This window comes from Hemitrygon akajei, chromosome 22, assembly GCF_048418815.1.
Source record: "Hemitrygon akajei chromosome 22, sHemAka1.3, whole genome shotgun sequence".
In the NCBI taxonomy this organism is placed as follows: Eukaryota; Metazoa; Chordata; class Chondrichthyes; order Myliobatiformes; family Dasyatidae; genus Hemitrygon; species Hemitrygon akajei.
In genome coordinates, this window is record NC_133145.1 from 61,435,440 (window position 1) to 61,459,753 (window position 24,314).

A 24,314-nucleotide genomic window follows, 5' to 3' on the forward strand; every position below is an offset into this window, starting at 1 on the left:
CGGGTGTCGTTACCCGTCGGGGGCAAGATGCTGATTTCCGCTCCGGTGTCGACCAAGAAGCCATGTCCCGACTGTTTGTCCCAGATGTACAAGAGGCTGTCCTGGTGACCAGCCGCCATAGTCATTAGCGGCAGCTGGCCCTGGCCCTGGCCCTTGCAGGGTGGGCGACAATGGCGGGCTTTTGTGCCCTACTGCTGGTGGTAGAAACATCACTGTTCACTGGTCTCCTCGCTCCTGCCTCTGTGTTGTGTGCGCCCCCCTGCCGGGCCTGGTCTGGTCCGCTGTTGGGCGCGTGGCCTGGTAATCTGACTGACGGACGCCACGCTCTCCCTCTTGGCTTTCCACAGCACGTCTGCCCGGACTGCCACCTTCCGAGGGTCGCTGAAATCTGCGTCAGCCAGCAGCAGATGTACGTCCTTGGGCAGTTGCTCTAGGAACGCTTGCTCAAACATGAGGCAGGGCTTGTGTCCATCAGCCAGGGCCAGCATCTCGTTCATTAATGCTGACGGCAGTCTGTCTCCCAAACCGTCCAGGTGAAGCAGGCGGGCACCCCACTCACGCTGCGAGAGGCCAAAGGTCCCAATGAGCAGCGCTTTGAATGCTTCATATTTGCCTTCTTCCGGGGGTGACTGTATGAAATCCGCAACCTGGGCGGCCATCTCCTGGTCAAGGGCGCTCACCACGTAGTAGTAACGCGTGGAATCAGAAGATATCTGCCGAATCTGGAACTGGGCTTCTGCTTGGCTAAACCACAATCACTTCTGCGTGGTCGCAGCTTCCAGAAAGTTGGCAGTTTTAGCGAAACTGCGTGAACAGATGAAGAGTCGGTCATCTTTGGTCCAAATCCCATTTGGACTGTCGGGGTCACCAATGTAGCGATGTGCTACACGCAGCGCTGAAATAACAACATGCAGTCGGTAAGTTGTTTTGAGACTAGTTTATTCAAACTTCGCAGTGCTGGCATTTAATCCCTAGCGCCCGCCCTCTCCAGGCGGAAATGACGTCAGAGGGGCAGTACCAAAGTCTTGCGCTGGCTATTTGTGAGCCGGTTCGCCTGCGCAGAAAGTGGGTCGCCACAACGTACAAACAAGCTGGATGAACTCAGCAGGTCGGGCAGCATCCGTTAAAAGGAGCAGTCAATGTTTCGGGTCGAGACCCTTCGTCAGGATTAAAGAAGGAGGGGGCAGGGGCCCAATAAAGAAGGTGGGGGGAGGGTGGAAAACCAATCAGAGGAAAGATCAAGGGGTGGGGGAGGGGATAGGCAGGAGAGGTGAAGAAGGAATCTAAGTGGAAAGCACTATGGGTAGTAGAAGAAGGCAGAGTCATGAGAGGTGATAGGCAGCTAGAAGAGGAGACAGAGTGAAGGTGGGATGGGGGAAGGGAGAGGGAGGGAATTACCAGAAGTTGGAGAATTTGATGTTCATACCAAGGGGCTGGAGACTACCCAGACAGTATATGAGATGTTGTTCCTCCAACCGAAGTTTGGCCTCATCATGGCAGTAGAGGAGGCCATTTATGGACATATCCGAATGGGAATGGGAATGTGAAGGAGAGTTAAAGTGGGTGGCAACAGGGAGATCCTGTCTATTGTGACGGATGGAGCGTAGGTGCTCGACGAAGCGGTCTCCCAATCTGTGTAGGGTCTCGCCGATGTAGAGGAGGCTGCACCAGGAGCACCGGATGCAATAGATGACCCCAACAGACTCACAAGTGAAGTGTTGCCTCACCTGGAAGGACTGTTTGGGGCCCTGAGTGGTGGTAAGAGATGAGGTGTAGGGACAGCTGTACCACTTACGCTTGCAGGGATAAGTACCAGGTAGGAGATCTGTGGGGAGGGACGTGTAGACCAGGCAGTCACGGAGGGAACGATCCCTGAGAAAAGCAGAGAGGGGTAGAGAGGGAAAGATGTCTCCAGTCAAGTGGTCACTGAGTGTGTGTGTATATATACAGCCAGTATCTTTTTCCCAGGGTCAGAATGTCTAAATACCATGTTACGTACCCCGTAACTGGGTATCTGACCAGCAGAGAAAGAAGAATCCGTTGGAGTCTGGTGGTACCAAACTAAAAGTGTTTATTAGTAAACTACACAATACAATTTCAAAAATGCATATCTACATATAAAACAAGTTAGCAGTAATAAACCTAAAAGTGTAGGAATAATAATAATCAATAATAAACAAGCTCTATCGATGTCTAGGGGTAAATGAATTGTCATAGGAAAGTATAGAGTTCAGTTCATAAATGCTAAAGTAGTTATGGTTGTTGTATTGAAATCGTTGGAGAGAGAGGGAGTGAGCGAGATGTAACAGCAACAGCTGCGGCAGGCAAACCTTTTGTGGCTTTCTTAACCTGTCATGTCACTGTGGTCATTCAGTTATGACCCCTCTGTTCTTCAGCTAGACTGTTCTTCTGTGGTGGACTCGTCACTCTGGCATGAGTGGACACACAAACAAGTCCCCACCGGCCCTGCTGTAACACTGTGAGCTTTACTGACCGATCTCCTGGTTCGGTCTCCGAAGCCCCCACCTTTCTGTGGGTTCCCAACACTCAGTCAGTGTCCACTGGTGTGTCTGAGGGGTGTCTCTCCAGACCTGTCCTTTATCCCGACTCACGGGGTCTCAACTATCCATCAACTCTGAATGACCGTGTCCATCAAATCAGGCCACTCCTGCTATCTCCTGAGGAATGTTAACGAGCAAAGTAAAGTCCTTGTAGTGGAAGGTAAATAATCCAGGAAGAGTCATAATACAGTAAATCAACAGTCTCTCTCCCCCTCTTATCTGTAGCAGATGTTCTTGCCTGGGCTTTATCTCTCTCTCTCATGAGCAGCATAGCAACAGCAATAGTTCGTAGTTCTCAGGAGGGGGGTTGGGAATGGTTAACTCTGCACCCCATTGACCATTAGGTCTGTTCATCACTCATAACAACCAGAGGGTATGCATTTAATGCAAGTGGGGACAAGTTTAATGGAGATATGTGGAGCAAGTTTTTACACAAAGTGGTGGGTGGCTGATTTACAATACCAGGTCTTGTTAGTGGATGCAAATACATCAGATGTTTAAAAGTTTCTTAGAACTTGGTAAGTGGTTTGTAAGTTGATGGAGAAGATCCTGAGAGGCAGGATTTATAAACATTTGGAGAGGTATAATATGATTAGGAATAGTCAGCATTGCTTTGTCAAAGGCAGGTTGTGCCTTACGAGCCTGATTGAATTTTTTGAGGATGTGACTAAACACATTGATGAAGGTAGAGCAGTAGATGTAGTGTATATGGATTTCAGCATTTGATAAGGTACTACATGCAAGGCTTATTGAGAAAGTAAGGAGGCATGGGATCTAGGGAGACATTGCTTTATGGATCCAGAACTGGCTTGCCCACAGAAGGCAAAGAGTGTTGTAGATGGGTCATATTCTGCATGGATGTTTGTGGCCAGTGGTGTGCCTCAGGAATCTGTTCTTGGACCCCCTTCTCTTCATGATTTTAATAAATGACCTGGATGAGTAAGTGGAAGGATGGGTTAGTAAATTTGCTGATGATACAAAGGTTGGGATATTGTGGATAGTGTGGAGGGCTGTCAGAGGTTACAGTGGGACATCGATAGGATGCAAAACTGGGCTGAGAAGTGGCAGATGGAGTTTAACCCAGATAAGTGTGAGGTGGTTCATTTTGGTAGGTCAAATATGATGGCAGAATATAGTATTAATGGTAAGACTCTTGGTAGTGTGGAGGATCAGAGCGATCTTGGGGTCCGAGTCCATAGGACACTCAAAGCTGCTGTGCAGGTTGACTGTGTGCTTAAGAAGGCATATGGTGTGTTGGCCTTCATCAACTGTAGAATTGAGTTTAAGAGCCGAGAGGTAATGTTACAGCTATATAGGACCCTGGTCAGACTCCACTCAGAGTACTGTGCTCAGTTCTGGTCACCTCGCTTGAGGAAGGATGTGGAAACTATAGAAAGGGTGCAGAGGAGATTTACAAGGATGTTGCCCGGATTGAGGAGCATGCCCTATGCTATTGGGGAGCATAAGTTGAGTGAACTTGGCCTTTTCTCCTTGGAGTGACGGAGGAGGAGAGGTGACCTGATAGGGGTATACAAGATAATGAGAGGCATTGATAGTGTGGATAGTCAGAGGCTTTTTCCCAGGGCTGAAATGGCTAACACGAGTGGGCAATGTTTTAAGGTGCTTGGAAGTGGTGATCACACTCCATTTATGTAGTGTAAAGAGTACCTCCACTCCATAAGGCCAGGATTTCCCAGTGATCACCCATTTCAATTTGACTTTCCATTCCTGTTCTGACATGTCAGTCCCCGACTTCTTCTACTGCCACGATGAGGCCAAACTCAAGTTGAAGAAGCAGGACCTCATATTCTGTCTGGGTAGCCTCCAACCTGATGGCATGAACATTGACTTCTCAGACTCCTGGCAATTACTACTTCTCTCATTTTTCTCTTTTACCTTTCCCCATTCTGGTTCCCCTCTCCTCACTGCCACTCCAAAGAGAAGAGGCTTAGCTTGCTTAACCTTTCCTCAAAAACTTGCTCTCTAATCCATTCTGGTAAATCTCCTCTGCACCCACTCTAAAGCTTCCACATACTTCCTGTAATAAGGCAGCCAAAACTGAACACAGTACCCCAGGTGTGGTGCAACTAGGATTTTATAGAGCTGCAACTTTATAGCTCATGGCTCTTGAACTCAATCCCTCGACTAATGAAGGCCAACACACCTTCGTAACCATGGCAACTTCGAGGGGTCTATGGAGCTGGACTCCAAAATCCCTCTGTTCCTCCACACTGCCAAAAACCCTACCATTATCCTTTTACTTTCCCTTGAAGTTTGACCTTACAGAATGTGAATGTTTGGGTAATGTTAACATTAGAACTTGTAGATTACTCAGTCAATGCAGGGGAACTCAGGAGAAGAAATTAACCAATGGTGTAGTGTTTAACAACAACTTGCTTCTTGAACTGTGTAGCTGAAATGCTAAAGTGCATCAAGCTTTCCCTTCCAAGTAATGAGGAAAAACAACTGAATAAGTCTTGAGTGTCATTCTTGGGTTTTCTTACCTTTTTCAAGGAGCTTCCTTCCTTGGGTGAGACTTCAAACTCAGTACGTGGCATTTTTATCTCTAGCTCAAGAGAACAAATCTTCAACCCTCATTCTAGAGCTTTCAGTGCTACATTCTTGGCTGATAAACTAAACTCATATCTGCTAAATTCAAACAAACTCAAAAGGACCAAGGGAGTTCTCCCTGTTCCCATCATCAATATTTATCCTCCGTCCAGGGCAGCACGGTAGCATAATGGTCAGAGCAATGCTTTATAGCGGCTGAAATTGTAAGATTGGGGTTCAATTCCCGGCACTGTCTGCAAGGAGTTTGTACATTCTCCCAATATCCATGTGGGTTTCCTCAGTTTCTTCCCAATATTACAATTATGCATAGGTCAGGGGTAGTGTGTTGTAGGCATGCTATATTGGCACTGGAAGCGTAGCAACACGTGGCTTGCCCTGCATTATCCACAGACTGTGTTGGTCATTGATGTAAACGACACATTTCATCATATGTTTCAATGTACATGTGAAAAATAAAGCTACTCTTTACAATCACTTCATCTTTTCAACTGCCTTTTAATCTTAACATATCTATTGATAAGAACATTTCATGAAAAGTAATTACTCTGCTATTTTAAAATATCAGTTTCAGTGCTGAATCTCTTGTTATTTTCTTACCTCCTTCTAATGCGATATTAGTCACAGTTCCCTGGAGTTACTGGGTTCTCTCAGTACTCCATTGGTTTGCAGAGTACTACTTTAATTGGAATACAAACTGCCTAGGTTCATCCTGGAGTCAGATGCCAGGGGTCTCTGGACCTACCCCACAAGACATTAGAGCAGAACTGGGCCATTTGGCCCATCAAGTCTGCTCTACCATTTGATCATGGGTGATTCAACTTCCCTCTCAACCCCATTGTCCTGCCTTCTCCCAATAACGTTTGATGCCATTACTAATCAAGAACCTATTAACCTCTGCTTTAAATATACCCAATGGTCGTCTGTGGCAATGAATTCCACAGTTTCACCTCCTCTCTGTTCTAAAGGGATGTCCTTCTATTCTGAGGCTGTGTCCCTTGGTCCTATACTGACCCAGTACAGGAAACATCCTCTTTATATCCACTCTTTCTCGGCTTTTCACTATTCGATAGGTTTCAATATAATTTCTGCATACCCCCCCATTCTTCTAAACTCCAATGAATACTATTGAATTCTGCCTTAAATATACCCAATGACTTTGCCCCAAGGCAATGAATTCCATAGATTCATCACTCTCTGGCTAAAGAAATTCCTCTTTCCTTTTCTACCATCGGAAACATCCTCTCCACACCCACTCTATCAAGACCTTTCACCATTCAATAGGTTTCAATTAGATCACCCTTCATTCTTCTGAATTCCAGAGAATACAGGCCCAGAGTCACCAAACACTCTTCCTATGATAAGCTATTCAATCCTGGAATTCTTTTCATGAACCCCTTTGAACCCCCGTAGTGTCAGCACACCCTTTCTTAGATAAGGCACCCAAAACTGCTGACTATACTCCAAGTGAGGACTCACCAGAGTTTTATAAAGCCTCAACATCACGTCCTTGTTTTTATACTCTAGTTCTTTTTAAATGAAATCTAATATCGCACATGCCTTCCTCCAGTGCAGGGAATTTAAAAGGAGCAGTAAAGGACTGTAGACATAGCAGCTCCATCAGGGCACTAGCCTCTCCACCACTGAGGATATCTTCACCACCAAACACCCTTGCCACCCAGTACATATGCTCTTCTTCATACTACCATCAGCGAGGAGGTACCTGTGGCCTGAAGACCCACACTCAATGATTTAAGAACAGCTTTTTTTTCTCCTCCATCAAAAGATTTCTGTAATGTCCTAGATCCTGTGAATACTACTTTGATATTCTTATTTTTCACTATTTATTTGTAACATAATTTTTGTCTCACACTATATGCATGCTGTAAAACAACAAATTTTGCAATATACAAAATCAGTGATAATAAACCTGATTTTGAGCAACTGTGGGACGGAAGGAATTGTTGATGTTTTGGGTAGAAACTCTGCATCAAGATTTTCTGGAATTCCTTCCCATCACCCCACCCCCCAATGTGGCTCAGCCCACCGAGCTCCTCCAGCAGATCATTGTTGTTCTAGATTCCAGCATCCACAATCTCCTGTGTCTCCACAATAATCTTGGACTGGAGCTGGGGAAAACTGTACAGATGAACCTCAAGCCATGCTCAAAGCAATATGTTAGTTTAGTTCATTACTGCCTGCTATGCCACTGGCATTTGGGACAGTATGAAGGTCCTCCATCTCTCTCTGTCCTTGGTTATCTTCCCTATTGTGCCCCAGGTGTGGTCATTTCTGCCTTTATGGTACACCGTCACCTTTGGACTCCTGCGTTTCTTCTGCCCTTCAGGGGTCCAATAAAGTACTGTCTTGATGATGAAGTTGGCTTCTCTTGCCTAAACCATCTCCATATTTCCTCATGATGATTGTGGTCATGTCCTCTTGGTGACACTGAAGGAGTAGGGTGTGCTTGGAGATCTTTCTTGGCCAGAAAATACAGAGGCTCATGGTGTGGAATGATAACAACTTGGCAAGGCTGTTCTGTGTCATGAGCCAGCATTCTGACCTGTACAAGAGTGGACAGAACACAGCTTCATCATGGTGTGGACGCTGTACTTGTTTGATCCCCATTTGTTGCTCATTGATCTGAAGACATTTCTAGCTGTGATGAGTCTGCACTGGATGTCATCCTTGCTCCCACCATCCTGCCAAAAGATGCTGCCCAGCTCGGTGAAACTGCCAGTGCTGGGTAAATTGATGCCATAGACCTTTACAGGAGGAGACTTCTACATTGAGGATCATGGTCTCAGTCTTTCTCTGACTGACTCTAAATCAAACCTGTCCAGCAAAGGTACACGGGCGCTGAGTTTTTCCTTGCATGTGCTGGTACGTATGTGATAGTAAAGCAAGGTCATCCACAAAGTAGATCTTTTAAAGTAGAATGCCTCTCCATATCTTTTGTTGTTTGCCTCATAACCCAGTCAATCACCAGGTTAAATAATATCATGAAGATCACACAAACTTGCCTTACTACTTTCTTGACTTCAAAGCACAAATTGCAAAGCTCCACTGTACAGGTGAAGTTAGTTCAGCAGCTGAACAATTTTGGATCTCGTCTGATCTGTGAATTGGCCAGAGGCTCACCCTGTGGATACTCTCAAACGCCTTTTCAAAGTCCTCAAAATTTTCTGCAACTCTGGGCGCAGCTCAATGTAATAAGCTTTGCCCGCAAATATATGAAGAGGTCAATACTCCCCAATGCCATTAGGCTTTACAATTCTACCGCCAGGACTTAAGAACTTTTTAAAAGCTATTATTAATGCTTTTTGAGATAGTGATTTAGATGCATATCATATTTTTTACTGAGTTAAGTATTGTATGTAATTAGTTTTGCTACAACAAGTGTATGGGACATTGGAAAAAAGTTGAATTTCCCCATGGGGATGAATAAAGTATCTATCTATCTATAAACCTTACCCAATGCAATGAGCCACGCCCATCACTGCAAGCGACGTCCACAAAGCTAAGTCACGCCCACAACAATAAACCCGTAACTTGTCCAATTACATTACAAACTTAACAACCCCGCAACTCCAACTCCTGAGTGGGTTAATAACTGAGCGGGGCTCCTACGTGAAAAACAATGGTAAGTTCCGCTCCCGGAGACAATAGCGAATGCCGGAAAATAAATACCAGCGTGGGAATTTATTCAGTTATCAGTCTCCCCACTACGGCCTTGATCGGTGGCTGTTGGGCATTGATTGATCAGGTCTGACAGTCGGGGGGGGGGGGGAGGGGAAGAGACGCGGGTGGCGCAATTGTGCGCATGCGCCGTGCCACGCCACAGCCCGGGATGGGGGGGGTGGGGGCTGTCGGTGTCAACAGGCGGTGGCGTGAGCGCCGGGTGGCGGTTGGTGGCTCTAGCGCGGGGCCGAGGGCCGCTGCCATGATAGTACTCGGCTGAGGTGAGTAACGCTCACTCTTCCTCATAGTGCTTGTCGCCTCCCTCCGGATTGTGTGTGTGGGGGGAGGTGAGGGATGAGACCCACCGCCGCCCACTCTTCATGGCAGCAGTCGGGATAGCTGGTCTGGATCCCTATCGAATGGTCCGTAGGGCCGAGGACCCGCACCGCACCCTCCCCGGTGACCCGAGCACCACAGTCTGATGCTCTCCGCCCTCTCCGGGCACCACCTCCTTCCCGCTGTCTTTTTCATTCTTCGCATCCTTACATAATTGCGTGTTGTAATTCGGTATCATGTTCCTGGTGTATTTACAGTATTTAATCGACATTCCTATTTAGACGGTGTTTGCTTGGGAACAAAACAAGATGTAAGGTTCAAGTGTTGAACTTTCCTTGGTATAGGCGTTTTGGAAAAAAAATGTATCTTAAAAATTGGTGTAAAACACGGTAGAGTGAACATTTTGGTCTATGGAGCTCATTCACTATGCTTTTTGAATGCAGCATGCTTTAGTAAATAGAGCATTGTACTATTTGCTTTTGGTAATCTAATAAAGTTCCCGTCCAGGTTTTTAGTGGATAAGTTTAAATGTTTCTCGAAGATGTAGCGTTTCAGTGTAGGGTGAGTGCAAGAATAAGTATTAAAGTTCTGAAAGACTGAAGTAACTGGGCAGAGATGTTTTGCACTGTATCAGAATCAGGTTATTGTCACTAACATTACAATTTGTCATAAAATTTGTTTTGTGGCAGAGTGCAAGACATTAGAAAATTACTGTAACTTACAATAAGAAATAGAATAAGCAGTACTGAGAGGTATAGTGAGAGTGTTTATAGATTCATGGACTGTTCAGCCTGCAAAGGAAGTTGTTACTAAAATGTTGAGTATATGTCTCCAGACTCCTGTAGCACCTCCATGATGGTAGTAATGAGATGAGAACATTCCTAGGTGATGAGGGTGTTTAATAATAGATGCTATCTTCATGAGACACTGCCTTCTGAAGATCTTCTCATTGGCGGGGAAGGTGTCTGTGATGGAAATGGCTGAGTCTCAACCCTCTGGAGCCTCTTGTACATTGGAGACTCCATACCAGGGGGTGATGCAACCAGTCAGAATGCTTTCCATTTCTGTAGAAATTTGCTGGAGTCTTTGGTGACGTACCAAATCTCCTCAAATGTCTAATGAAGTATATGCCATCTTTGTGATTGCATCGTTATGTTGCTTTCAAGATAGATCTTCTGAGCTGTTGACATACAGGAACCTGAAGCTGCTCACCCATTCTACTGCTGATCCCTGTATGAGGATTGGTGTGTGTTCTCTCTACTGTCCCTCCTTGGTCTTACTATCATTGAATAAAAGATTGTCACTAAACCACTTAACCAACCAGTATGATTGATGCCCTTCTGATTACAGCAGTGAGAGGCTCTACTGCTGTGGCAAAACAACTAATCTCACCACATATGTTGATAGATAGATAGATACTTTATTCATCCCCATGGGGAAATTCAACTTTTTTCCAATGTCCCATACACTTGTTGTAGCAAAACTAATTACATACAATACCTAACTCAGTAAAAAATATGATATGCATCTAAATCACTATCTCAAAAAGCATTAATAATAGCTTTTAAAAAGTTCTTAAGTCCTGGCGGTTGAATTGTAAAGCCTAATGGCATTGGGGAGTATTGACCTCTTCATCCTGTCTGAGGAGCATTGCATCGATAGTAACCTGTCGCTGAAACTGCTTCTCTGCTAATACACTTGACTGTTTCAAAGGAGTCCTGTTTGATGGTAGGTTAGTACTTGAGAATTGATCCATTTTGCCCATGATTAGTTAATATCTATTCAGTTTCATATGAATTAGGAGCAGGCATTTGCCACTTCATGCTAGCTCAATCATCTACGACCTGAGAACACAGAGACACTAGTTGATATGATTGTAGCCTCAAATATGTATTCCTCTTTTTCCATGGGAAACTTTCAACCTCTTGCTTATCAAAAATCTATTTACCTTGGCCTTTTAAGTATTCAAATGATCTGCTTTCATGGCTTTTTGAAGATGAGAATTCCAAAGACAATGTGATCCTCTGATTTTTATCTCATCGGTGTTGGATGGACAACCCCTTATTTGTAAAGTACTGGTAGTTCTAGATTTTCACTCAGGAGAAAGAATCCTGTCTGCATTCACCCAGTCAAGACTACGAAATCATCTGTATTTCAATTATCCATTCCTACTTTTCTAAACTCCCAACAAATACAAGTCTAATCAGCAAACCTTCCCCATAAACAACCAGCCTATTCCAGATATTAATCTAGAAAATCTTTACTGGACTGCTTCCGGAGTAATAAAAAGGCTGACAGTAATGCTTCTCCAGATAAGATCTCACCACTGCAAAGTATAACTGAAGCATAACCCACATCTTAAATTTTTTTAACATCAAGGGAGTAGATACGATAGGGTCTTTTAAGAGACTCCTGGATAGGTACAAGGAGCTTAGAAAAATAGAGGGCTATGGGCAACCCTATATAATTACTAAAGTAAGTACATGTTCAGCACAGTATTGTGAGCTGAAGGGCCTGTTTTGTGTGGTAGGCTTTTTTAGATAGATAGATAGATACTTTATTCATCCCCATGGGGAAATTCAACTTTTTTTCCAATGTCCCATACACTTGTTGTAGCAAAACTAATTACATACAATACTTAACTCAGTAAAGAATATGATATGCATCTAAATCACTATCTCAAAAAGCATTAATAATAGCTTTTTAAAAAAGTTCTTAAGTCCTGGCGGTAGAATTGTAAAGCCTAATGGCATTGGGGAGTATTGACCTCTTCATCCTGTCTGAGGAGCATTGCATCGATAGTAACCTGTCGCTGAAACTGCTTCTCTGTCTCTGGATGGTGCTATGTAGAGGATGTTCAGAGTTATCCATAATTGACCGTAGCCTACTCAGCTGTTAAACTCTCCAGTACTTTGCCCACGACAGAGCCCGCCTTCCTTACCAGCTTATTAAGACGTGAGGCGTCCCTCTTCTTAATGCTTCCTCCCCAACACGCCACCACAAAGAAGAGGGCGCTCTCCACAACTGACCTATAGAACATCTTCAGCATCTCACTACAGACATTGAATGACGCCAACCTTCTTAGGAAGTACAGTCGACTCTGTGCCTTCCTGCACAAGGCATCTGTGGTGGCAGTCCAGTTACTATCAAATGTTTGTCTAGGTCCTTTTCAGTTAACCTAGCCAAATTGTAATACTTCTATATTCAAGTAGTCCATGTGAGATAAAGCAATAAAATTATTTTCACCTTTGTTCTATCTGATTTCATTGAAATGAAAATTCTCACACTTGGATGCCCAATTCTTTTAATTTCTCAATGGCCACCTGAGCTGTCATTTAGATTAATAAGTTATCTCCCATGAGAAAACAGAGGGCTTTGTTTTCAACCTCCATTAATGTCTTTGCTCTGAATTTAGGTTCTCTTAGCAGCTGATGAACTTTCAGTTAACTAGCATGTTCCATTTTATCTCTGGCTGCAGTGGAGTTTGAAGCTGGAAGCTTCTGTACAGTAAGTGAAGGAATTTGTGATATTAGATTATCTCTCAGTTCCTTCTATCAGGGTGAAGATTTGTAACTAAGTCACAGATGTTGGCTGGTGTTAGAAAATTATTTCATTGCTGTTGTCTGCTTCTAACTTTCATGACTTAACTGATACATTTTAAATACTTAGGCTGTACTTAAGTGACTACTTTTTTTTTAAAAGGGTGTAATGAGCAGTACAGGTAAATGCAATTTAAAAGGCACTGTTGAAAAATGCACATTGTTTTTAAAGATATTATTGTGAAACTAATGCTAACAGGCTGTTCATGAGTTTGTTACTTTAATTGCTTGGTTAAAGCTAGCTTATGAAATTTGTTAACTTGCATTGAACTGCTGCTAAGTTAACAAATTTCATGTCACAATGCCGGTGATAATAAATCTGATTCTGGTCACAGCATTTGTCATTGTAGCACACTTCGTACTTTTGCTTAATTGTGTTGACAAGGGATTTAATTGATAAGTCTGTAGTTTTATAGAAGTCTGTGGATATTGCAAAAAATAATTTATGCTTTCAGTATTAAACCAATATCATTTTTGAAAAATTAGAGTAGATAACCTTAAAGCTAGCTTTTTTTTTTCTCGAACTTGTGGCATATTTTGGAATTTTTAGGTATTTCCAATTACAATTCTATACTGTGCTGGTGAAATGTTGCCATTCTGTAACTCATCTAGACTTATTGATAGTATTTGTCATGGAGGAGTATAGCACAGAAACAGACCCTTCAGTCCACCAAGTCCTCACTGATCATCAACCACCCATTTATGCTAATCCAACCCTAAAAGCACTGAGAAGGCAGTCTCACTGATATATCATACCTTTGAGTGAAACATTAAACTAAAGCTTAGTTTCCTTGCTAAAATGGATTTAAAACATCCTAATGGTACAGTTTTAAGAACACAAAATCTTAGCTGATGTATAATCATCAGCCCGCACCACCTCAACTTGTTATTTCTGTTTATTTCATCACCATGTGTAAATTGGCTGCTTCATTTGTTTGCTGAAAAGTGACCCTTGAACATTTTTCATTTGGGTAGTTATTTACCATGGTTATTGACCAATATGTTCAATAACTAATATAATTCACTAATTATTCACTAATATAATGTTCAGTTTTATCATTTTCATGATTGTCTAGTTTCTATCCTTTGTTCATGGTAAAATATACTTGTTGAGATTTGGATGAGGGGCTGCATGAAGTAAAGGTAATGCATGGAGAAAAAAAACTTGAATCTGTTGCTTTTTATGGTGGTTAATATTAGCAAAGTAGGAGGGTTTGTTGATCACTTAAATTACTGCCTCAGGTTATTCTGGCAACATCTCTCGAAATGTATATGTTCTGCCAGCAAGGAGGACAAAAGGGCAAGCAGGGATATCGGGACACCATCACCTGAAGATTCTCCTTCAAGTTATGCACGTCCTATTTTAGAAGTAAATTGCCATTTGTTCCTCATTGCTGAGTCTAAATGCTAGAACTCCTTCCCCTGCAGCACTATGGGGAATGTCTTCACCAGAAAGACTTCAGCAGTTCAAGCAGTGGCTCACGACCTTCTAAGGGCAATTACAGATGAGCAATTAATGTTGACCTTGCCAGCATTGCCCAAGTCTTTAAAAAAACAGGGCAAAAAAAAAAGACTGCATTTCATCGTGACTAGGTAGTTTGTAATCTGGTTATCCCAATTGCATTTATTATTTGTATTCTTATTTTAATGTTGCTTGAAGAGTGAAATATTGACCTGATCACTTGGTGGGAAAGCCTGTCTGTTCTTCAGAATAATTTATGACATCTCTGAGATACGTCTACCTTCTCATTGTATTTTGGTGTGCTGTTTTTGCTGAAAGATTGTACAAAACTTCTAAGTTGAAAAATAATACATATAATTACTCTGTGGTGTGATTATGAAATAGGAACACAAAATTGAGAAATAATGGCAAAATTTCAGTTTCTACAAAGTAAGTTCTATCAATAGCTCTGCTGGGCAATTGTACCCCTGGCAACCAAGGTCCATGACAAAATCTAGCAATGAGACACCATGGTCCTGAAAAACGTCTCATTTTTACTATGTACTGTACCAGCAGTTATGGTCGAAATGACAATAAAAGTGACTAACTGAAAGGAAGGATACTTTCAAAATTTCAGTTAGTCCTGACGAAGGGTCTCGGCCCGAAACGTCGACAGCACTTCTCCCTATAGATGCTGCCTGGCCTGCTGCGTTCCACCAGCATTTTGTGTGTGTTGCTTGAATTTCCAGCATCTGCAGATTTCCTCTTGTTTGCAATATGTTCATTTACTATCTTGCACAAAATATAGTATTAATTTTAAAGTATTTTAAACCATAAGATATAGGAGCAGAATCAGGCCACTCAGCCTATCAAATCAGCTCTATCTTAAAATTGTGATTTGACTTTTTTTTTCTCGACCCCGTTCCCCAGCCTTCTGCTCATAGCCCTTAATCCTCCTGCCACTCAAGAACATATTAATCTCTGCCTTAAATAAACTCAATGACGTGGCCTCCACAGCCCTCCATAAAACAAATTTCACAGATTCACCACCCTTTTAATGGTGATGATATGGATGTGGTGAGGACCTACAAGTACCTGGGGGTACACCTGGATGACAGACTTGAGTGAAGCACCAATACAGAGGCTGTGTACAAGAAGGGCCAGAGTTGCCTCTACTTACTGACGAGATTGAGTCCTTTGGAATATGCAGGCCTCTCCTTCACATGTTCTACCAGTCTGTTATCACCTGTGGTGGTGTGCTGGGGCAATAGCATCAACACAGATGATGCCAACAGGTTCTAGAAACACAGAAAATAGGTGCAGGAGTAGGCCATTCAGCCCTTCGAGCCTGCACTGCCATTCAGTATGATCATGGCTGATCATCCAACTCAGAACCCTGTACCTGCTTTCTCTCCATACCCCTTGATCTCTTTAGCCACAAGGGCCACATCTAACTTCCTCTTAAATATAGCCAATGAACTGGCCTCAACTGTTTCCTGTGGCAGAGAATTCCACAGATTCACCACTCTCTGTGTGAAGAAGTTTTTCCTCATCTTGGTCCTAAAAGGCTTCCCCTTTATCCTTAAACTGTGACCCCTCGTTCTGGACTTCCCCAACATTGGAAACAATTTTCTTGCATCTAGCCTGTCCAATCCCTTTAGAATTTTATACGTTTCAATAAGATCCCCCCTCAATCTTCTAAATTCTATAAACTGATTAGAAAGGCAGGCTGTGGTATAGGAGTCAAACTGGACACACTGGAGGCTATGGTAGAACAAAGGACCCTACGGAATATCCTGGCAATTCTGGACAATTTTTTCACCTTCTGCATGTCACCTTGGCTAAACAGAGGAGCATTTTTAATAACAGACTAAGATAACTGTGCTGCTCCAAAGAGCGTCATATGAAGTCATTCTTACCTTTGGCTATTAGGCTCTATAATGAGTCAACCCCCACCTGTTAGACTGTTTGAGGTAACTTACTTTTTTATTCTTTCTTCTCTTCTAATGTTAGTATATCTGTGCACTTGAAATGCTACTGGTACTCTGTAATTTCTTTTGGGATCAATAAAGTATCTATCTCATTGCAAGGCTCTGTTGGGCATTGTTAAAGTAGAAAGCTGCAAGTCTGATTCACTAATATATTGGCGGTTGGCGGGGAAGCTGCATGTCCTTGGTTGTAGCGAGGGCTGGGCCTCAAGCTGTGGTATCGCCTGTTTAGCAACCCAAGATAGAGGCGTTGGAGTTGATGTTGCTCCCTTAAGCTTGAACTTGAAATTCTGCTTAAGATTCCTCCTTGTTCTAGTTCTAAATGGATATCCCTTTACTCTGTGCTTTCATGTCCTAGACCAGGGGTTCCCAACCTGGGGTACATGGACCCCTCGGTTAATGATAGAGGTTCATGGCATATAAAAAGTTGGATACCCCTGTCCTAGACAGATAGTAAGTGGTCCTTACCTGCTCTTTAGATTGCCATTTGGCATCATAGGCATATGCAACCAATTTTATCCATTTCTTTATACCTTCTCTCTAGAACACTTGACAGATGCAGGCATTGTACAGAGAAATTAATTTCTAAGTGTATTTATACTGAGGTCATAGATAACAATATTTCAAAATAAACAGTTCATTGTGTTTTGCAAAATATTTGTTTTTCTTACTGATAGTTTTTTATTTGTGAAATAAATGCTGGGAAGTTGGTGGGGGTCAGTATATACTGCCACTGCAAACAAAACAAGTTCTGTATTTTTAGAATATGGAGGGATGTGTAAAACTTCTTGAGTCATTTGGTTGAAATCCATTTATCTATCTTTATTGTAATTTTCTGATGAATTCATGTGAATGAGTTCAATGTTAATCATATGAAAAGTAATAAAATGGCAAGGAAGTGAAAAGGGTGTCTCTGTTTTAGATGCCAAATTATTTGAATAGTAGTCTGATCACTTAATCAAATAGTCATTTTACATATTATGTTTTCTTTTATCTTATTTCAATGATAAAATGCTAGTGAAAGAAAATTAGAGAAGGCTTTTTTTTTGGTGAAATGCTTCACAAAATATTTGAGAAAATGGATTATTTTTGTTATACTTGAATTTCAGTATAGTAAAACTCTGCTCACTATCCAGCTATTTGGAAATCCCTATAGTTCCGCATCTACCTGACTCATCGTGCACTTGTTTTTATTCACTAGGGCGCTGGGGAAATTTAGTCTTTGCCACTTTAAGAATGTAAGAATGTTGAGGTTTTGATAGAAGTAATATTCAGTAGTCCCAAAAGTCTGCCAGTTTGTTACAACCAAACTTCCAAAAATGCCAGAATAACACAGTTTTACTGTATTTATTTGAATAAGAAAATTCTCATTTGTTTTCACAATATTTTAATTCCCTTTCTAAGCCTCTCTCACTTCCTTTATAATGCTTTTTAACTTTAATGTCGGACAAGTTATTTGATCACCTGTTAATGTATCCTTGAGTTGGGGGAGGGACTGCAAGCCAGGCTGAAATGCAGAGGCATGAGATCTTCTCTGCCCAGCATCTTGTTGGTAAATGTTAGTCGCTGGAGAAAAAAATTGAGGACAAGACTGCTGTATCAGAGAGAAATGAATTCTTGTTGTATTCTATATCTAACCGAGATGTTTTTAGTAGTTCCACGTACTAAAAACCTGTTACACATGCAAGATATAACGATCAGACCTGAAGACTGCTGATTCCGAGAGGGGAAAAGGGAGGAGATGTGTGTTTTATAATAAACTCATGATGGTGCACCGATGTGGCAGTTTTGTCAGACTCGTGTTCCCCTGACTTGGGACACCTAACAGTCAAATACCATCTGTTCCATTTACCTAGGGAGTTCTCATCTGTCATCTGACCACAGTTTACATCCTATCAGTGACCAACTATAGACAAGCACTCACAATAGTGCATGTTGCCATCTCCAAACAAAAAGTAGACCACCCTGACATATTTCAAAACGTAGTGAGAGACTTCATCCAGGATTGTTTGAAGAAAGCCCTGACCAATTACCATCAGCATATAACCTGTAGGACACACTAGTACCAATACACCAGACCTTTGTAAACCAAGATAAGGACTACCTTCTGTTCCTTGCCCAGACTGAATTCTGGTAAATCGGATCACTTGGCTGTCCTGTTCTTCCTACCTGTATATAGGCAGAGACAAAAGAAGAAAGCTCCAGAGATTGTGACAACAAAGCAATGGTCATGGGAGGCAGAGGATTGACTACAGGATGGCTTTGAATCAGTGGACTAGGCTGTGTTCAAGGACCTTTCTAGGGATCTGTATGAATACAACATGGTTGTTATGGACTTTATTAAAACTCTTGTGGATGAACATGCCCCCACAAAATCATTCAGTCTTCCCCACACAGAAGCTCTGGATGAACATTGAGATCTGAAATCTGCTGAGAGACAGATCAGAGGCATTCAAGTCTGGTGACCAAGAAAGTTACGGGAGGTCTAGGTACAATCTCCGGAATTCCATCTCCTGAGTGGAAAGTGGAAATTCAGACCGAACTTGAATCAATGAAGAGTGCTCGACAGTTGTGGCAGAACTTGAATACTATCACCTCTTATAAAGTTAAATTAAGCAACTTAGGAGACAGCAGGGTTACACTTCCAGATGAGCTCAATGCCTTCTATGTTGGCTTTGATGTCAAAGCATGGAAGAACCATTACAAGCTCCCATATTCCCCAACGATTCAATGATTTCAGTTTCTGAAGCCGATGTGCTAGTTGCCTTCAGGAGGGTAAGCCCACGAAAAGCAGCCAGTCCAGACAGATTATCTGGCCACGTACTAAAAACCTGTACTGATCATCTAACTAATGTGTTCACTGAGATCTTTAACTTTTTCACTTCAGTAGTGTGTGGTACCCACTTACTTCAAGCAGGCTTCAATTATACTGGTGACCAGGAAGAGTGACCTGCCTCAATGACTATCACCCAGTAACACTTACAGCCACAGTGAAATATTTTGAGAGGTTGGTGATGAAACGTAGCAACTCCAGCCTGAGAAGCAGCTTAGATCCATTACAATTTACCTACATAAGCAACAGATCCACAGCAGATGCCATCTCATTGGCTTTCTCCTAACCCTGGAACATCTGGGCAGCAAAGATGCAGATATCAGGATGCTGTTTTATTGACTGTAGTTCAGCATTCACTATCATCACCCCCTCAACTAATCAATAAGCTTCAAGACCTTAGCCTCAGTATCTCTTTGTGCAAATGGATTTCCTCACTTGCCAACATTTCCTCCATAATTACCATCAGCACGGCTGCACCAGAAGGATATGTACTTAATCCCCTGCTTTATGTCTGAATGATATGCACAACTCCATATTCAAGTTTGCTGATTAAATCATTGGTGTAGGCCTAATAGAAGGTGGTGATGAATCAGCATATAGGAGGGAAATTGGAAATCTGGCTGAGTGGTGCCAGAACAATAATCTCTTAATCAATGTCGGCAAGTCCAAGGAACTGATTATTGACTTCAGGAGGAGAAAACCAGAGGTTCATGAGCTAGTCTTCATCAAAAGATATGAGGTGGAGAGAGCTAGCAACTTTAAATTCCTAGATGTTATTTCTTTAAGGGAGCTGTCCTGGGCCCAGCACATAAGGGCAATTATGAAGAAAGCACGACAGCACCACTGCTTCATTTGGAGTTATTGGAGAATCAGTATGACATCTTTAACTGTGACAAACTTCTATAGATGTGTGGCGGAGAGCATATTGTCTGGCTGCATCGTAAATTGGTATGGAAGCAGCAATGTCCTTGAACGAAAATCCTACAAAAAGAAGTGTCTATGTCCATCACAAGCAAAGCCCTCCGCACCATTGAACACGTCTACTTGAAACCTGTTGCAGGAAAGCAACGTTCATCATCAGGTATCTCCACCAGCCAGGACATGATTTCCTCTTATCCTCTAAAAAAATCATTTTTTTAAACAAAAGGAAATCACAATGAAACCATTTGATAAATGCTCATTGTTCCATTTCATCTCTATTGAGCAAGTTCTCTGAGCTTGCTTTAAAGCTTTGTTTAACTAAGTGCTAGATCTGATTTGGCTGTGTAATTTTCAGACTACAGAAACTTGATTCCTGTATGTTGCCAAACCCATTGTTCAAGAGATCGCTATTATGCTTTGTAATTATAAGTAGGTTTAATGTATCCCATTAAAAGATCATGAGCAAATAAGAGTAATCAAGGAATCTGAGACTTTTAGCCACAGTAGAGCTGTGATACTGTAACATCTCCATGTTTAAATTGGGCATGAAAACTTGCTATTTCTAAGACCTGAAGAGCCAAAGCAGTACTGCAATTATTTTTCATAGTCATACTGAAGAACACAAAAAATAGGAGCAAGATTGGGGCCATATAGTTTTTTGAGGTGACCTCATTATTAAAAAAGATTATGGATGGTCTAATTTTTTTGCCTCGACCTCACTCATGACTGATTCTTGTAAACCTTGATTTCATTAGACAGTAATCTGCGTCTCCACCAGTGTTTTCATTGCATTCTAACAAATCTTTTTGATTATTCAGCTTGCTCAAAGGATGTTGTGGATCTTCATATTGTATATTTATTTATGTACTATATATCTTTATGTTATTGGGGCAACATGGTAGTGTAACACTATTACAGTGCTAGTGATCCGGGATAAATTCTGTTGCTGTCTGTGAGGAGTTTCTATGTTCTCTCCGTGACTACGTGGGTTTAGTCTGGGTGATTCAATTATCTTCTGCATTCTAAAGATGTAAGGTTTAGTAGGATAATTGGTCATATAGGTGTAATTGGGTGGTTCAGGCTTGTTGGCTGGAAGAGACTGTTACTGTGCTGTACCTCTAAGTAAAATCTAAAATAATTGAATGATCTCCATTCCACTAAGAGCAATAGTGTTTTCTAATATCTGAACAAGAATTTTAAATTAATGGAAAGCCTCTTAGAGATAATAATAATAATCAAACAACATATGGTGAAATATATTTGGTTGTCTATTTTAAAACATTGCATTTTTGTATAGCAGGCTTCAAGGAGTTAAACAAATAACCAGTACTGTACCTGAATCCATGAAGTATCAAAATGTATTTGGGAATTTTTTTTAGAATTGAGAAACTATAGGACTAGATAAATGAAGACTTCCCATCTTATTAATATAATCCTTAAATAGATTTAATTTCAAGATGACCTAGGTTCATGTTTTTGCTACTTCCTTTTGCATTTTTTTTGTCATCATTGAGACAGGTTAAGCAGTTGATCATTCTTTTGCAAAGAAGTTGGTTTAAAAATAATAAAATAAAGTATTTTAGCATTTTGCTCTTAGTTACTACTTAAATCTGATTTGCAAAACATTGTTTCTAAGAGTTGGAGTTAATAATAATAGTCATATAGTTAAAAAAGAGCACACAAGATATATTTAGCATTTCAGGCAGCTTTCTAGAGGGAGAAAGAGTTGGAAGTTTCAGATTGACTACACATCAAAAGTTTAAAATTTGAGTACTTTTTAATTTGCAGTGAATGGGGAATGGTGGAGGGAACAAGGATGTGATGCATTTGAGAGCAAGCTGATTGACAAAAGGTACAGGTGGCCTGTTTTTCGAATGTTCGCTTTACAACAGCTCGCTGTTATGAAAGACCTGCATTAGTACCTGTTTTCGCTAACCAAAGAGGATTTTCGCTTTTATGAAAAAAAGGCGCCCGCTTTATACGTGTTTATCCCGAGAAAGACTACCATGACCGTGAAGCCTTGTGCGGGTAGTTGTGTGTGCATGCATGTATGTGCTGATTTTTTTTCTCTCCCTCTCCAAATTGATTTTGGCTCGCTCTTCCCGATTCTGATAAGTGAAACTACACTGTACATACAATATTTCTACATTATATAGGCAGTATATTTATCTTATAATTACTGCTTTTACTATATGTTTGTGTTATTTTAGGTTTTGTGTGATTTGGTAGGTTATTTTTTGGGTCTGGGAGTGCTCAGAAATTTTTCCCATATAAATTAATGGTAATTGCTGCTTCACTTCACATTTTAGCTTACAAATGGTTTCATAGGAACGCTCTACCTTCGGATAGCAGGGAAAACCTGTACTGGTGTCTGAAGGAGAACAGTAAGTTGTTAATCATAACTGATCTATATGAAGGAAGTGTAGATGGGAGATGAACAAGGACAGAATTGAAAAGAAAACCATGGTGTGGTACATAACGTTAGAATTGTTGAAAAAAATTGATATGAAAGAAACTCCGGAAATAGTTGACAGGCAGCATCTGTCAAGAGAAACAAAACTGGGTTGTCATTTGCATGTTGATTTTTCATCAGAGCTGGCCTGCTCTGATGCAAGCAAACTGGAAAATCCTGTTATCTGAAAGTATAGGATGTTAAGGGTTGTATTGCATGAAGTTGGAAGGTGAAATGTTGTTCCTTGATTTTGGACTTTGGATCTACATAAAGTAAAGGTGGAGAAGTTGGAGTAGGTGTACACTGAAAATTCAAATGAAGTGCATTGGGGTGCTTAGTATGATTTTACTGGCAGAGGTGGTAATGACAAATAAGTTCTGCAAACTGATCTTCAATCAGTGGTGTATCCATCGTAGAGAAGACAACAGGAGAATTGATCTCAGTACACTAATTTTGAAAATCTTTTTGGGTGAATTGCTGCTTCACCTGGAAAGGAATTGTTTGGGTTCCTGAATGATTGGAAGGGGAGAAGCAGTAGATCAAGTTTATCCTGTGCTTCCACGGGAGTGCATAGAAAGAAGAAGGGTGTCTGTTGAGAGAAATGGAAGAGTCAGCCAAGTTGCTGTATTCTTTGACAACTTTCCTCACTATCTACAGTTTTGATGTCATCTGCAATCTTATTAATATGGCCATGTATGTTTTCTTCCAAATTATATCACAATAAAGGAAACATCAGCCCTGACCCTTGCAGAACATGCCAAGGTAGTGTAGCCGTTAGTGCTCAGGATGTCAGAGTTTGGAGTTCAGTCCTGGCATTGTCTGTAGGGCATCTCTTTATGTCCTCCCGTGGAATGTGTGGTTTTTCACTGGGTCCAGTGACGTATGGGATGGGTTAATTGATCATTGTAAATTGTCCTATGATTTAGGTTAGGGGTTAATCAGGTTTGTTGGGGTTGCCGGGTGGTGCGTCTCAAAAGACCAGAAGAGCCTATTCTGTGCTATATCCAATAAAACAGAACCGCACTGGTCACAGACCACTTTTTTCACTACTGCCTGTCTTCCCTGGTCAAGCCAATTTTGAATCAAACCTACCAACACTCCATAAGTCCTATCTGCTCTCCTCCTATGGAAAAGCCAATAATTCAGGACCTTGGCAAATACGTTAAAGTTCATGTAGACTGCAATCACTGGCCTACCCTTTTCAATCATTTTCACTTCCTCAAAAAGAAATTCAATTAACTTTGTGAGATGTGATCTCCAGCACACAAAGCATAATGACCATCCCTCAAGGAAGTCAGTGGCTTTCTAGTTTTATTTCTAACTTCTTAGAGGAAACCTAAGCCGACAACCTGAAAGCAACAGGGACTGTACACCAAGTCACAATCAAATTGAAGCTATAAGTCAGTATCTTACTACCTTGCATGTTACCACAACAGGTGCCATCTCATTGGCTCTTCACACAACCCTGGAAAATCTAGACACCAAAGATGCATACATCAGGATGCTCTTTATTAAATACAGCTTAGCATTTAATACCATCATCTTCTCAAAACTAATCAGTAAACTCTTAAGACCTGGGTCTCAGTACCCCCTTGTGCAATTGGATCCTGGATTTCTTCACTTGCTGACTTCAGTTAGTTCAGATTGGCAAAAACAGCTCGACAATCTCCATCAGCATAGGTGCACACAGGGCTGTGTGCTTAGTCCCCTGCTCTACTCACTTTACACCTATGACTGTACTATGTACTCCAACACCATATTCAAATTCACTGATGACATCACTGTTGTGGGCCCTATCAAGGATGGGGGGGGGGGGGATTAAAAATGTGCCTGAATGGTGTCATAACCTCTCAATGTCAGCAAGACCAAGGAACTGATTGTAGACTTCAGGAGAGGAAAATCAGAGGTCCAGGAGCCAGTACTCATTGCAGGAA

General features: G+C 41.7%; 1 protein-coding gene across 1 annotated transcript in view; it reads left to right on the forward strand.

Moving 5' to 3' along the window:
• Positions 1 to 8,751: 8,751 nt before the first annotated feature.
• tex2 (testis expressed 2) overlaps positions 8,752 to 24,314 on the forward strand; it is a 105,378-nt gene continuing 89,815 nt past the window's right edge. The window contains 1 exon segment of the mRNA XM_073026407.1: positions 8,752 to 8,772. The gene's annotated coding sequence lies outside the window, so the exon portion shown is untranslated.